The following is a 15,378-nucleotide window of genomic DNA, read 5'->3' as shown; positions in this document are numbered from 1 at the left end:
GAATCTTAATTTGAACTCTATTCAAAGATTTAAACTCTGGTGAAGCAATAGAAACGTGCATCAATGTCATTGGCTGCGTTCCGTAATACGCATACACTCGCACATTTACAGTATACGTAACATCAGCCGTAGATAAATGCGCGCATATGTATATTACGCAGCCATTGTCACGTCAATTCGTCTTCTTTCTCCGCGAAAAAGTAATACACAGGTTGACCATAAGTTGGTCTGCCATAGACTTTCCCTCGACTTCTTCACAATGTATAACTCACGGCAATTATTATAATCTTATCGCTGGCTGCGGGATTAATCTCCGGCGCACGAGATATCTTTTCACTTACAAAGGCGCGCATATTTTTCCTGATCGCCGATCAGCCGGGCGCGTCGTGACATCGAGTCGTTTGACAAACACGCCCGTTCACATTCGAGATTTATTCACTGCGTGGCGACGGTGGCGGTTCTCTCGCGGCCGGACGTCTTCCTCTCGCGATGATATAAATCGTAAGCCGTGCCGGCGGTGCGATAAGTGACGGCGGCTGAGTCGACAATACGATACTCCGGGCTTTGGGCAAGAACCGCGCGCTCGCCGGTAGGCGTGTTGCTAGCCGCGTGTTACGAGCAACGCCGCAAGAAACGAGACACGGTCGAATGCGTGAGCTTATATGCGGCGATGACACCGCGTGGATTCACGTCGCGTCACTGCGCGCGGCTTAGGATACATTGTGGGCCGAGGCGTCGACTGCGCGTCGACGGCGGCTTTGAATACTTCGACGGCCGCACATGTCGCGAAAAATCGCCGGCAGATTGTCCAGAGGTCGCTTTGGAACGTGTCTAAAGAGAGGGGGGCAAACAATCTCCTTGTTTATAAATCCGGAAATCTCTGTCCTTGTGTAGCGCTCATGATATTGCAACTATGGACTGTTATTGTCGACGAGTATTTCTCCACCGGCGACTACCGACGGCGGAATTAAGTCGCGCGTACGTAACAGCGGCCGTAAAGTCAAAGTGTTAACGGTAGGAAACATTATGACGTTACTTCAACTCCTTTTGCGATAAGTTTCTGTATTTCATTTTTGTCTTTCCCCGTTCTTTACCGGCGTCGATTCAGAAGCTTCGAAGAATTTGCTTGAAGGAAACGTATCTCGAGTCGAAATTTTGATTCTACGTTAACTCTCTACTGCCCACTCCAAAGTCATAATCCAGTTTCATCATTATTTATCTCCAACATGAATGCTCCCGCCTTGTCTAATGAAAGTCACAATACAGCTGTTTTTTTTTTAGCATGTTGACAGCGATAGTAACTGTCCAATGTGACCTCAAAGTTACAAACTTGTTTTGGGAAAATAAAAAATAGAAAAGTAAAATTTCACTTTATGTGTTAAATACTTTAGTTTTAAATATCTTATGTATGTAAAAAATTACAACATCTTATGTACATGAAACATTTTTTAAACATGTCAAATTAATTTGGGCAGTTAAGAAAATGCTGAAATGGATGACAAACTCTAAAAATGTAGATACGATTCTTTTTATATTTCTTGCAAATAGGTCTTATATAATGTTGTTTTATTTGCTAGCAAAAAACACACACACACACACATATATATATAAATCTTTCTGCAAACCCCATTCGTATACTTTGAAGTTTCTACAATCAGTTTTAAAGAAATGTTCCTTGAAATTTTCGTTAACGGAATAAACGCACGTGCGATACGTATAGCTGCAAAACTTTTGTATCAAGTAAATATTTGCGTCAAGTGACAACTCGAGATGTCAATTTTAAAAATTTTTCATCGTTTTCGTCACATATTGAGCAATGCTTCAATTCATTATACGTACTTTCAGTGTGTAAAAGCACTTGTAATTCTATGCAACTAATATGATGTAAACTTTGCAGAGAGAAATCGATATTTTATCAATAAAATTTTCAAATTTAGCATTCTCTTAATTCTACAGATTCTATTCAATTTGAAGAACTATAATAAAGAATCTCAAAATAAAGTACTATATAGCCTATTGTTCCTTTAATGTTACAAAATGCTTACTGTCGTTTCCTTCATATCGATAAATAAAGCAAATATTAAATAAATATAATATCAAGATAAAGATGAGATTGGATAATAAAAAAAACACTATACATTTTTTTTCCCATTTTTCCTTTTTTTATTTTTTGAAATTAAAAGTCTTGATAAAATTTGGAGCTTTTAAGAGCTGGTAAGGAAAAAACTGTAAAAGCAAAGATAACAAGTAACGTGTCCAAAAATTCTGTTTACCAATAGAGATTTAATCGAATTCCGCACGATAACAAACTAAATAGAATTAAAAAAAAGTATCGATAGATATAAACAAGATCGCACTCGCGACCCAAGGAGGATTATTAGACGTGCAATTCAGCATATAATTTATATTGGATTATAAGATCAATATTCTCAATTTTAAGAATATAATTATAGGAATTTGTATTCTCTGTTATTCTGTTGGAATCAATGTTTGTTGTTCGAAATAATATAATAAGTACAGGTTAACGAATAATAAAAGATTAATAAAGCTACACTTATTTGTCAAATAACGACGGACTATGAATGCCGACCTAAATTTTAACTCAGGGATATTTCATTTTCACTAAGTTCGTCAAACACTAAAAACTTCTCTAAAACTTGTATCACTGTCCGTGTCCCCGCGTTCTCTGCTCTCCATCCTGACTTCTCGATCCAGCATCCTAACTGCTCCGTCATGGCACTGACACTGACACTCGCGCAGACACGATTCGATTAAAGATATACGTGTTAAATCACGCGAGGCCGACGAGAGCCTGATTAAGTACATCAAGGGCCAACAAAATATTTTAATCACCCGAAGGGAATTACAAATAACGTAGTCCGCTACACGTAGTCCGTGGTATGCGTGTCGTTCGTCGGGGCTCGAGACGTAATGTAACACTCGGAAAGGCCCGTGGAAGCACAAAGGCAAGTTTTACCGCCTTGAAGGTCCGTGATGTTTTGATTGCTGTGATCGTTCGCAGCGTTCAGTGAAGCACTGACAGTTAGCGACTGATGGAGTAAGTTTACTCTCCTTCTCAATCGTTTTGGTACATGTTTCAATTGTTTTGGTCTCACATGTCTGCATACTTTTCCCCGTGGCAGAGAGAGATACTTCCACAAGATTTTTCGCCACTTCTTGAAATGCTCAATCGGGCTCTCGGCGAAATCGCTTTAATTAATATCTGTTCTTTTTTTTTCGACCGAATTGTAGCTATACGACTCTTAGTGAACGGATACTAGTCACGAACTAGTATCCGGAATGCCATGACGGAGCAAACAGGTGCAGGTCCAAGAATGAGGAAGTCACTACGGGAGACGCGGGACGATGAGTCACGGACAACGATGCATTAAATATTTCCAGGTGTAGATATATATATATATATATTTTTTTTTTACACATATACATATTTCTAACGCTAATAAATAAAAGTAATCAAGGGATTATGAGGAAAAGAAATTTGTTGTTCTACTTATACATTAATCATACTTTAATGTTTATTAAATAATTATTGTTATCGCATTGGTTATTATAGTTAGCTAATATTTACTTATCTCGCATATATTCTATCTGTTGTTAAATAAACAACACAAGTAATGTATTGCTCGTGGACATTAGGAAAATGAAATACAATTAGAATATCAACAGTGCAGAGCGTAGAGAGAAAATAATGTTATATAATTTTAGCATTGAAGTAGGACAATGGCCTGCCCAGATAGTACCGAGATAGACAGGTGTACGAGTATTTGCCAGCAATTTTATTAGTCAACTTGTAAAGGTTGCGTCACTTACGAATGGTTCATAGAACGCTCATGTTTACTACATAAAATTACAAAATAGAAATATAAGAAAGAATAATCGAAATTTGCTGCATACAATATCATGCAAAATATAATATAGAACTCTGGATGTAACTTTTAACAAATTGGTTGTTGCATCAACGCAACAAAAATTTTTATAAATTTAAGATGTAAGTTTCATAATTAATTCGATACATTTATCTCTCATAAATGTAATTAAAAGAATTATACGGGCCATTTAACAATTACGTCGCGTGAAATTTGAATATTTTTATCTCTGCCTTTTGTCACAATTTTCACCACAAAGTTTCGGCTTCGCTCCAATATTACATGGCATATAATATTATTCTTGCACTCACATAAAATAAAAACAAATAGTTTAATATTGTGAGTAATAATTGTTATTACTAAATCGTCTTTTACTAAAATACAAATAATTTTTAGACATATCAAATTATTTATTTTATAATTTTAATTAATAAAAGTTAAGTATGTTTTTAAAAAATAAATACTTCAAAATTATAATGTTTATTATTGACCCAAAATTAAATTATTTTATAGAATATAATATTTTTTTATACAAAAGTTTAGAATACATGTGATGTTCCATAATCTTTTTATAACTCTCTCCCCTCCTTGACATCACAGATCGTCATGCAAGCTAATAGACGCCCCCTCTCCTCCGTAAATAAGACGTAATTGTTAGTCTTCTTAGTTTCCACCATCGATTATCCCACATCGTAATAATCATATAAATAAAAAGTCTACTAAGTTGTTTTTTAAGTTCAGCAGAATTTTCAACCAAAATTTCAATTCGTAATATAAAAAGTACAAAAACATATGTCGTGCGTGTGACAAAAACGCGTAAATTCCGTTAATATGCGAAGGACGCCACCGTCTTTTCCACCATTGGAACACAATACTTTTCAGAAGCATAAAATATAAAAGTCGCCGTTGCCAAAATCGCAATGCAAAACGCTTCGGGCTTTTAATATCGCGGAAGCTATTTTGGTAGTGGACCATATTAATTCTCGCAGTACTTTGTTTGCCACGACGACGAGCGCGAGCGGTGCATTATTCGAGATTATTAAAGAATCGACTATCAGGATCCAGTAGTCTCCCTCTTAATATCGCGTTATATTGTGCCGCGTGTGGCTCGATATCGCCGCCGCAACCGCCACCGTCGCCACCGCCTCCGGCTCGAAAATCACTCCCCGAGCGAGCCAAACGAGGAACGCTCGTCGACGAACGATATCCAGGGCGGGGGAGGAGAACAAGGTAGCTCGCGAATTTCCATTAATCTCTGTCCCACGCGTGCTATCATCGAGAAGGCGCATCGATCTCCGATCACCTTGCCCAAGGTCGATCTCTCGTCCCCCGCCACGTAGTTATTTCTCCCCCGAGGTCACCTCGAGGGATTCGCCGGTGTTTCTCGATATGCCTCTCGAAAATCGAAACCTCGTGTGTAGGCCGCGCGAGCGATGGGCACTCGAGATGTGCCGATCGTGATAGCGCGGTCGAGAGGGAGACTTTCTGGAGCGATACGGAGGAGAGAGAGAAAGAGAGACGGAGAAACGGAGGAGGGCGAGGCGATACCCGGCTCTTACGCTCGCGTTAATCGATTCGCGACACTCCAACGGTCAGCTATCGACTGACTGTCGCGAGGTTTCTAACGTCCGAATATATTCAAGCTTGACGGAATAAAATATTCCCCTCTCTCTCTCTCTTTCTCGCTCGCTCGAATGAAGGATTACTGTGGCAGTCAATTAACGCGGCGGAGTCACATCTAACACGACTCCGTCGTATGAAAGATCCGCAGATAAGCGGAAAAAAATCGATAAAATGTGAGATACATGGAGAAAATATTACGCGGCAAAAGTTACAACAAAATTTTGCTCTCTAAATTTCTTGGAGTAAAGTTTCACTTTAAACGAGTGGATATTCACTCCAAGCAATAGTGAAAATACTGCCACTCTGAATGGAATGAGACACTTCACTTTTAATAAGAGTGAATATTTCACTCCAACTAGAGTGAAAATCTCACTCCAAGTAGAATGAATTTTTACGATTATAGGTAAAAAAAAATCTCTACTTCTATTGTGTTTGTGGTTGCTAATAACTCTAATTATTACAATCTTTTTAATAGTATGTCATTTAATTAATTAACTAAATATAATGTATAATAATTTAGTAAAATTCGCTGACTAGTAGAACTTGAACCTAAGGTTTCTATAGCTCTTGAGTCACTCGCCTAATCTATTGAACCACTGCTAAGAATCATTCACTTTTTCACGAGTGAAAAGTCACTTTAGCTTGAGTAACGGTCGTCACTCCATTTGTTGAGAGAAAATTCACTCCATAATATAAAGTGAAGAAATTCTCAAGAGTAAGAAGCCAATTCAAGTGACTCACTTTATTTTTCGAGTGAGATTTTCACTTCAAGAAATTTAGAGAGTAGACCATACCAGAAATTTTATGACCAAAATTGCTATATAATTATATAAAAGTATTATGCACGTTTGACTTTTTCTACAAAATTATTCTGATTCCTTGAAGATTTTTTATATTGTATACACTTGGTAGATTATAAAAAATTTACTATTTCCATAATAAAAGTGCATTTTATACTATTAATTGCAGTAATACTACAATTTATACAACAATGTCAGCGTATAGTCCAACTTTGCAGGAAATGTTATAAAATGAAATATATGATCTGAACACGACCATTACGGTGTTTTCTACGATATTTTCTCTATGCATGCGCACAGAATCGAAGCATCCGAAGCGGGGTGACTCCCGTTTCGACTCCGAAGTCATATATCGAGAGATGATTACTGAATAATATGATTTAATATCGCGCGCGGAGCGTCTTTCTTTGTTTATACAAGACACATTTATGCGGGACATCATTCCCGAAACGACACGCTGTGACATAAAAATGCTCTTACTCGCGTATTTTTCTTTTTTTTTTTTATTTCAAGTATCTCCGAGATACGCCCGCGAATCCCGTCAAGGTATATCAAGATTTTGTCAATTTGCGAGATATACGACGTCGGGCTACGCGCGCTGCGAATGTAACGAATTAATGTTTTCAACGTTCCAGCGTGACTATGTTGTCTGCCTCGTTGCGTTCGCCGCGTGTCGAGGCGCAACGCCCGTCAGATCTAATATTATTCACTGTAAATAGTTAATTCTCATCATTGTGCCGCGCGTCGCTCGGCACTTCTTCGATATGACATGGGATCGCAACAACTACCAGCCAACGACTGGCTGGGTGATAGGAATATGTGTATGTGTGTGCATGCTCTTTCGTCGGTTATCTTAATGCTACAAAGCGAGATTGCGAGATCGCGAGTCGCAACGCCGTCGCGAATCAAAAAAGTATAATTGAAGAAACAATATTAACACCAAAGGAGGATGTCGGTAAAGTACGAATTTTTTATCTCAAGTCGTAAGTAAAATTCGAGTTGCATTAGATCATATATACCTTGAATTATGTAAAAACCATATAGTGTTTTTCCCGGAGATCCAAGGAACATCTAAAAATCAACATATGTTTAGAGAAAATCACATAAATTAAGGATCGCGCAGTAGATCGCAGCTGCTTCATTTTTCAACCGAGCATTTACAGAAATGAAGGTAATAACGATTTTCCAAGATCATTTATTACGATTTTATGAATAAAATAACATATATTAGAGTTTCAAAATGGCGGAACCAATATAAAAGATTTGGATTCATAGTCCTTCATAAAACAGTTGATATTAAAATATTATAACTAGAGAGAATATAAAATAGTTGAATTGAGAATCTTCAGTATAAATGAGGATAATACTGAAAAAATGCATAGAATCCAAGATGGTCGATCCTATATAGCAAATACTAAATGGAAAATCCAGAGCGCAATGTTTAACTCATTAAAATAGAAATTATTGATTCTCACAGATTTTTTGACACTTAATCCAAACTGACCGCAGAAATTCTTTAACGTATCAGAACTCTTTTTGCTCTAACAATCAATAATTTATTGTAAATTAACCTGAATAGAAATAGACAAAGAAATAGGTTAAGAAGATAAATTATATGTCACGTTAATTTACAACAAATTATTGATTGTTAGAGAAAGAGAGCACAGAATATCTTACACATTTGTTTAATCGATTGCAAGATATATATTTTTATTTTAATGTATTTTGCAAGAATTTTTAGCATTTTCTCACTTCTAATGTCATTAAAAAGAGATAGACAATGCGAGGGGCCAGGAGCTTTAAACTTTTCTCTTATATACATAACTATCTCAGAAGTTTATTAAATTATAAAAGTTCCACGTACGTTTGCACAATACAAATTTACAATTAAATGTTTCAGAAAAACAAAAAGTTTTTTGAAATTTTTGTTAAGCATTATTGGTTCGATGAACTTTTATATCATGTAGGGGGGAGAAGTGGCTTAAAGGAAACATTTTTGTTCAGGATAAAATAAACTAAAGAACTATATTGATCTTTTAGTCATTTTAGAAACAGATTAATCATTTTAGAAATAGATTAATTGGTTTAGAAACGTCAATTATCAGATAACAATAATCGACAGTTAATTATCTTTTATTTTTTTTTAATATTTTGTCCCTTTTATAAATTGTTCGTATTGAAAACGTCATTAATTTTTATAGAAGAAACAGTATATTAAAATAAAAGATATTCTCAAATAGTTAATAAAAAAATAATCTAACATAAAACATTATAAGTAACATTAATGAGAATTTAAAAATATTACAAAATATCAGATTTAAAAATATTACAAAATATCAGATTCAGTTTCGTTTATTAATTATAATAATTATTAAGTTGGCTAATGTTATGATGAATAAAAAACTCTCTAATAATTAACAAAGCAAAAACAATCCATAAAAATAATCAAGTTAATATAAAATCACAAAAAATTAGTTTAACTTATTAATTAGGTAGGTACGTTAATCACAGTTGTCTAATAGCAAGATGAACAAAAAAATTAAAGATACCTTTTGTACTGCATGATTCGTGTGTCTAGTTCTGACGAATCTTATATTGATATTAGAAAGAGAGAAAGTTTTCAATACTCTGAATATTTATTTTTATAAGCGCTGGAAGAAATGTCCTTTTCATAAATTGTATCCCTTTCAAAAATATGACATCGAAACAAGAAATATAATCTCTCTACAGAGATGCAGTACTAACTCTTTATAGGGTACTGGTACATAAGTCGTACCAGCAGTGGAAAGAATCAGGAGTGGTTCTAAACGCTTTCCCTGAATGGTCACTGGTACAACAGTTATACCGTTGATATCTCTTATCAAAAATTTTGTTTCAGTCTCAAAAATGATATTAAAATATTTCTAAGGACTATTTTAATGAAGTTCAAAAGAAAAAACTCATTTGTCATATCCAAGGAGTTTTGCCCTATAAAAGGTTAAATAAATATTAAAATTACCTGTCATCTCCCATGTAATTATTTTTTGATCGATATATATATATATATTTATTTATTTATTTATTTGCACTATTACATGAATTCAGTAATATTAACAGCACCTGATAAAACGTTTTCTTAAATCGCTGCATATCTTTCTTTGACACATGAAAGAATTCAACTGCATATTGTTGCCATCTATGAAATGGCAGTGGTGTGACGCAATTAATCATGTGTCTGTGTTGCCACTTATACTATAATATTTATTTATACTAATCTAAAATATTTTTATTGTTTGAATACATTCCATCTCCGTAACGATTGCAATATCCTTTTCTTTACGCTTTATCCCTTTCGTGACACTTGTTCCCTGCATATCGTAGATCTATCTCTTATTTGACCAAACGCCGCGAAACATTCTTATTGCCACGAAACGAGGCGGCAAGATCGCAAGTCGCAACGCCGTCGTGAATCGAGAAGCAATCGAAAGAACGATATTAATCGCCCAACATCCAACCCGGCGATCTGCTCCGAAATCGCGTACGAACGCGTCCCTTCACCGTGCCTCTTCCTCTTTTTTTCCTCCTTCTCCTCCTCCTTCGTGCCTCCGCCGTCGCTCGGTGCGTACGTAACCGTATCCTCGCGCACGTTACACACGAACATACGCGTTTGTACACGCGCACGTGTATTCGGCGATTATCTCTCGCGGAGCGTGTGCGTTCACTATCGCGCATCCGTGCGCGTCCATTAGTACGCGCGCTCATGCTCTCGGGCGCATGTGTGTGCGTGTGTGTGTGTGTGTGTGTGTGTGTGTGTGTGTGTGTGTGTGTGTGCGCGCGGTTTCAAGTCGGAGTTGCACGGTCCGAATGCGGTCGAACGCGCGGCCCAATATATATGTTCGCACATATGTCTGTGTGAGTGGTCGAGTATAAAGTCACAGCGGGAGCAGAAGCGGCGGCAACGACGAGCGCACACGCGATCTAGAGAGGAGAGTTGAACGGTGCGGGGAGGAGGAGTGAGAGAGCTGAAGGAGGAGGAGGAGAAAGAGGTGGAACGGGTGACGACAACTACGACGGCGACGCGGTCTTTCTCTCTTTCTCTCGCTAGCACGCTACGCATACCTAACTTAGGTCATACCGACACGAACACGATAAGTGTCCCCGTCGCTCTCGTCGGCCAGAGCGAGGTGGAGAAGCAGCGGGAGGACGAGCGAGGAGGAGGACGAACGAGGGGAGGGGAAACGAGTCGCGGAATTCGAGCCAGGGTGGTCCGAAAGTTGCGAATCTGCGGGCTGCGACGAGCGCGAGTATGCACGCGGGTCGTCCGAATCCGCGTGTTGGAATTACCGGATTTCGTTCCGCCCGAGTAATTACGCGCGCGCCCCCGCGATATATTTTTGCGAGATCTCTGGGGCGAAATAAACTCGTACGACTGGTAGATTAGGAAGAGAAACATGCAGAGAGAGAGAGAGAGAGAGAGAGAGAGAGAGAGAGAGAGAGAGAGAACTCGGTTATCATTTAGATCGCGCGGTTCTCATGTGTCGTGACGGTGATGCGAATAAAAAAAAGGGTCGTATTTTTAATCTCGTTAATTCGTTGATTACATCGAAACAAATCGATCGCCGAGAGCACTTCGCGCCGATGATATAAAAATAATAATCGCTCGCACGGAGCGATTGTGCACACGCGACTGTTTAAATAAAACATCCGAAGTAACCTCGAGGTTATTTGAGGTTATTCGCTGTTAAAAATAAACGTCTCACACACTTGGGAGGATCTTGCGGAGGAGGCGCATTGGGAGAGGAGTATCGCAGAATTCTATAACCGCCTAACTCGTGAAGAATAAATACTCGAGAACGCGCGCGATCCCATCTCTATATTTATACATCATATACCACTATTGCTGCGCGCGCCAGTGATATATTAGAATATAAACCATTCAAGTTCCAAGATAATAATCCTCCAACTATCATTAGGACGCTCAAGAATATCCAAAAATCCGTGTAACATCGACCTCTTTCTCTTTTCTCTCTCTCTCCCTCCCTCTCTCTCCCTCTCTCTCCCTCTCTAACGTTGAAACGTCCGCTTCTAATAACGAAACGAGCGAACGCCGCCGGTGCATCGTCACTGTCCGCCGCCGCCGACGCCGTGGCCGGTTACATCACCTCGCCCGCTCGCGACGGATCAAAAATTACAAGCTGGCCGTAACGAGCGGCCGTGCGCGCGCGCCGTGCATCCGAAGGCGCAGCTGCGTCGCCGTTGCGACATTTCCACCGGACCGCAGAAATGAGCGCGCAATTTTATCGGAACGAAAGGTCGCCCTCTCGCCGCACGAAATTAAATTAAACGCACGCGACTATTTTATCGCGTTCCTCCTGCCCCCTTCCTTTTTCGCCGCCACCGCGATGATTAACGCGCACTTATGTCGCTCGTCGCGCTCGCGTCAATCGACGTGCGCTCCTTGCGCGTTCGCGATAGTCCGATAAAACAGCTAATGATCGCCGATACTTGGTTTCCGATGCAAAGTATCCCTCGAGGAGGCGAGGAGAATTTGCGCAGTCCGAATTACCATGATATCAATTAATCTCTAGCGTATGCATTTATTTAAGAGTGTCCATACCTCAAAAATAATGAGAAAATTGGAGATTAATCTATATTGCGTGCAAAAGTGGTGATCAACAATTTGACATTGATTCAAGAGTCCGCATGTGAAAAGTTATTCCACTCTGAAGTGTGTAAGCCCGGCAAACACGATATTACATGACATTTCAATGACGCTCATAACGTCAATAATACGTTATTTGACGTTATTCTGCTAATTGGCAACATTTTAATTCATGGTGTTATGGAAATATATAATGTTGCCGCCGTTAGTAAAAGAAAAATAATTAAAAAAATAATAATAGAAATCTCAAATTTTCTGTACATATACTTTAAATCTTCAAAAAGATGCATGCAAGATTGCATTGTGCGATTCAGAGATAATAATTTAAAAGTCAGAAATAAACTAAAGTGAAGTAAATAAACTAGAAAAACGTAATGTTAAAGTAAAAATATATTGTTATTTAATTGTATCGTATATGTATACATACGTTTTTATATGGTAAATAAATATATCAGCGTATTTCTAATTTCCAGGTACTTTTCGCAAGGACTATATAATCCTCAAGACAATACATCTTTAAGTTCATATTCGGAAGGAACATATAAAATGAGAGAAAAATAGTTAATCTCATTAATACTATAGTTATTTTGGACATTAACTATATCTTCCCTGATAGCCAATGTGCGTAAATTTGGCAGCAGTTTTATTAGTTGTTTTATCAAGATTGCATCCCTTATAAGTACTTCATATGGCTTATGAATACTTCATATATTCATATTTTTATCACATAAAATGAGGAAACAAAAATATGTAGAGAACATTAAAAGTATTATCAAAATTTGTTTAAAACAATGTATTAGATTGATGCAAAAATAATTGCGGTTTTTATCATTTTAAGTTTGGCGCCGATTTTTCTATTTATCGTTATCTTTTGTTCATTTTAGTCATGTAATACATCATTGTAAACAATGAAATTGGCACTGCTGATTTCAGCTTATTGTTTTCAGTCTTTAATATTGTTGGATATAACCTCTTAAATTAGTTATGGAAAAAAAGCAAATTTGCGCGAGTGTATGAATTTAAATTCGTACGTAAAGCACAACAGAAACTGCTAAAGAAATATATGAAATTTGTTTTTGGCGAAGAGTCAATTAGTGAACGTATAGCTCAACATCGGTTCCAGAAGTTTCATGATGGAAATGAAAGCCTTGAAGATGAGGAACGTCCTTCAACTATAAGACAATAATGATTTAAGAACTATTATTGGAGCGGACACATGTAAAAAACAATTCAAGAGATGGCAGAAGAACTCAATATTGATCATTCTACAGTTGTTTGACATTTGACCCTAATTGGAAAAAACACAATCTTTATATTCTATACGTAAAAACCGCAATTATTTTTGCACCAATCTATTGATACAAAATATCATATAAAATGTAAAATGGAAATCTGAGTGTAATGTTTAGAAAATTCGAAATTATTCCAAAAATGATTATCTTGATGATAATTCCTTCATGATTGTATAGTCACTTAAATACTTTTTTCTCGCAATAAAACCCACACAAATGTCCGCCTCCGATTTTCATAAACTTGTAATATGTTGTACTTTAAATCAAAATAACAATCCAAACCAAAATAACAGGTTTTTTTATTGTATATGCCCTTTCGCAAGTTTAGGAGATGAAATATCCCTTTGAAGAAAATCGGTTTTTTTCACTCAAAGGGAATATAATGAAAAGATAAGAGATAGAAAAAATATTTTCAATAAAAGTTGAATGGTTTGAAGAGTATTTTACAGAAATTATTTTAATAATTATAATAAAAAGAAGTAGTGAGGGAAATATTAAAAAAAAAAATTTTTTTTTCAAATAATTTCTGTAAAGTACTGTTCAAACCATTCAACAATTTTTATTCAAAATATTTTTTTTATCTCATAGTTTTCATTATATTCTCTTCAAATGAAAAAAACCGATTTTCTTCAAAGGGATATTTTATTTCACAAACTTGCGAAAGGGCACATATAATAAAAAACGTACTTGTTATTTTGATTTAAAGTACAATATATTACAAGTTTATGAAAATCAAAGGCGGACACTTGTATAGGTTTCCTTGTCAGTTAACTCAATATATATATACTTACTTTTTGACACAGAATTGAATTCAAGAGCTTCGTGATTAAAAAATAAGGACATTAAGTTAGATTTGTCATTAACAATTTAGCTTGCAAAAGCATCACATCCGCATTATTCCAGCACAAGAGATTTGTACCTGGTATTGAATGGAGGTGAAACCCGGCTCACACACAGGAAGCGCTAGGAAGTACTCGGAGCGACGGAAGTACTCGGAAGACAATAATTCCTACGAAATTTCGGAATACGATCCGCGCGCGCACAAGCAGCCACACACACCATGCATTCGTGCAGGCCGCTCAGGTCGTTCTTCAAAACACCGATATCCCCGTTAATTTATCGCGGCGAATTTCCTCCATCGCTATCTCGCTGAACACACCGTCGTTGCCGCGACGATCCTCGAGCCGCTCGATAACGAAGGCGTAATAAATAGTATCGATATCATATTCCGCGTCCCTAAGTCGTGTATATTCGCCGCTCTTCGCTCGCGCCGCGTCGATTTATCGCGCGGCTCGTTAACGCGATCGCTATCGAAAATCTCGGGGCACGAGGAGGCACCAGACAACTCCTTATGAATCGCCGCGCACAAATCACCCGCGGATAGACGTCCCGAGAGGCGCCGCGCGATGCGATGTATCGATCGGAGAGGACTGCGGGGTCCGGCTGTGCCATGCCGCGTCGCGTCGCGTCGCGTCATGTCGTGCTGTGCCGTGCGAAGTAAACGCGCGTCCCGCGTCTCGTAATATAAAAGTGCCGGGTGTGCGCCAGCGGTCGCGCTGCGTTGCGACCGGACTAATTATCGTTTTCGTACGGAGATAAATTACATCAAGCTGGACGTTTACCGACGGCGCGTTCGTTGTTCCGGCTGATTTACAACGCGCGATATATACAACGGCCGCGGGCCGGAGTGCAGCGCGTCGCGTCATCGCGGACTTTCGCGGTTATCGCCGCGCCGTCGTTTCGGCCCGCGATATCGCGAGGATCAAATTTCGCGGAGCCACCGTCGCGGAGGGAGAGCGACCAATCATCCGCGCCGCGCCAGTAAATCCACGACGAGGTCCTTATTCATCGCGGCCCGGCGCAATTCGCGGCCAACCGGCCGTGATTTCGCTCAGAGAAAAAGGGGAGAGAAGAGATGAGAGGAAGAGAGACGGAGGGAACGGGAGAGAGGGAGGGGGAAGATACAGTTAGATAAAGTACGGCCTTAATTATAGGTCGCTTAAGGTTAAAGTAAACTTCATTCATTTACGTAAAATTGTTGATCAAACACTAAAAGGGGAACTATTAATGCCAATATAAGCAAGAAACTTCATAGTTTTAACACTCCGCGTCAATAACAATCATATTTTTGAGAC

At 38.3% G+C, this 15,378-nt stretch overlaps 1 protein-coding gene and 1 long non-coding RNA gene across 21 annotated transcripts in view; one reads left to right on the top strand and one right to left on the bottom strand.

Moving 5' to 3' along the window:
• The window catches only part of LOC116851603 (bromodomain adjacent to zinc finger domain protein 2B-like), a 401,190-nt gene that overhangs the window by 319,157 nt on the left and 66,655 nt on the right, over window positions 1–15,378 (bottom strand). The window contains exon 1 of one of the 20 annotated variants that reach the window (XM_032831183.1): window positions 342–915. The exons of the other annotated variants lie outside the window; for them this stretch is intronic. The gene's annotated coding sequence lies outside the window, so the exon portion shown is untranslated. Of the gene's footprint in view, window positions 1–341; window positions 916–15,378 lie in introns of those variants that run through there. 20 annotated transcript variants of the gene reach the window in all.
• Window positions 901–4,309, top strand: LOC116851605. The gene is made up of 3 exons (XR_004379616.1): window positions 901–1,014; window positions 3,253–3,402; window positions 3,727–4,309. It is a non-coding gene; the product is annotated as an uncharacterized LOC116851605 (long non-coding RNA).

The sequence above is a fragment of the Odontomachus brunneus genome, unplaced genomic scaffold (genome assembly GCF_010583005.1).
Source record: "Odontomachus brunneus isolate Ranch 3 - 2012 unplaced genomic scaffold, Obru_v1 Obru_scaffold_180, whole genome shotgun sequence".
NCBI lineage: Eukaryota > Metazoa > Arthropoda > Insecta > Hymenoptera > Formicidae > Odontomachus > Odontomachus brunneus.
Note: the sequence above shows the minus strand (reverse complement) of the source record. Positions and strands in the feature narration are given on the sequence as shown.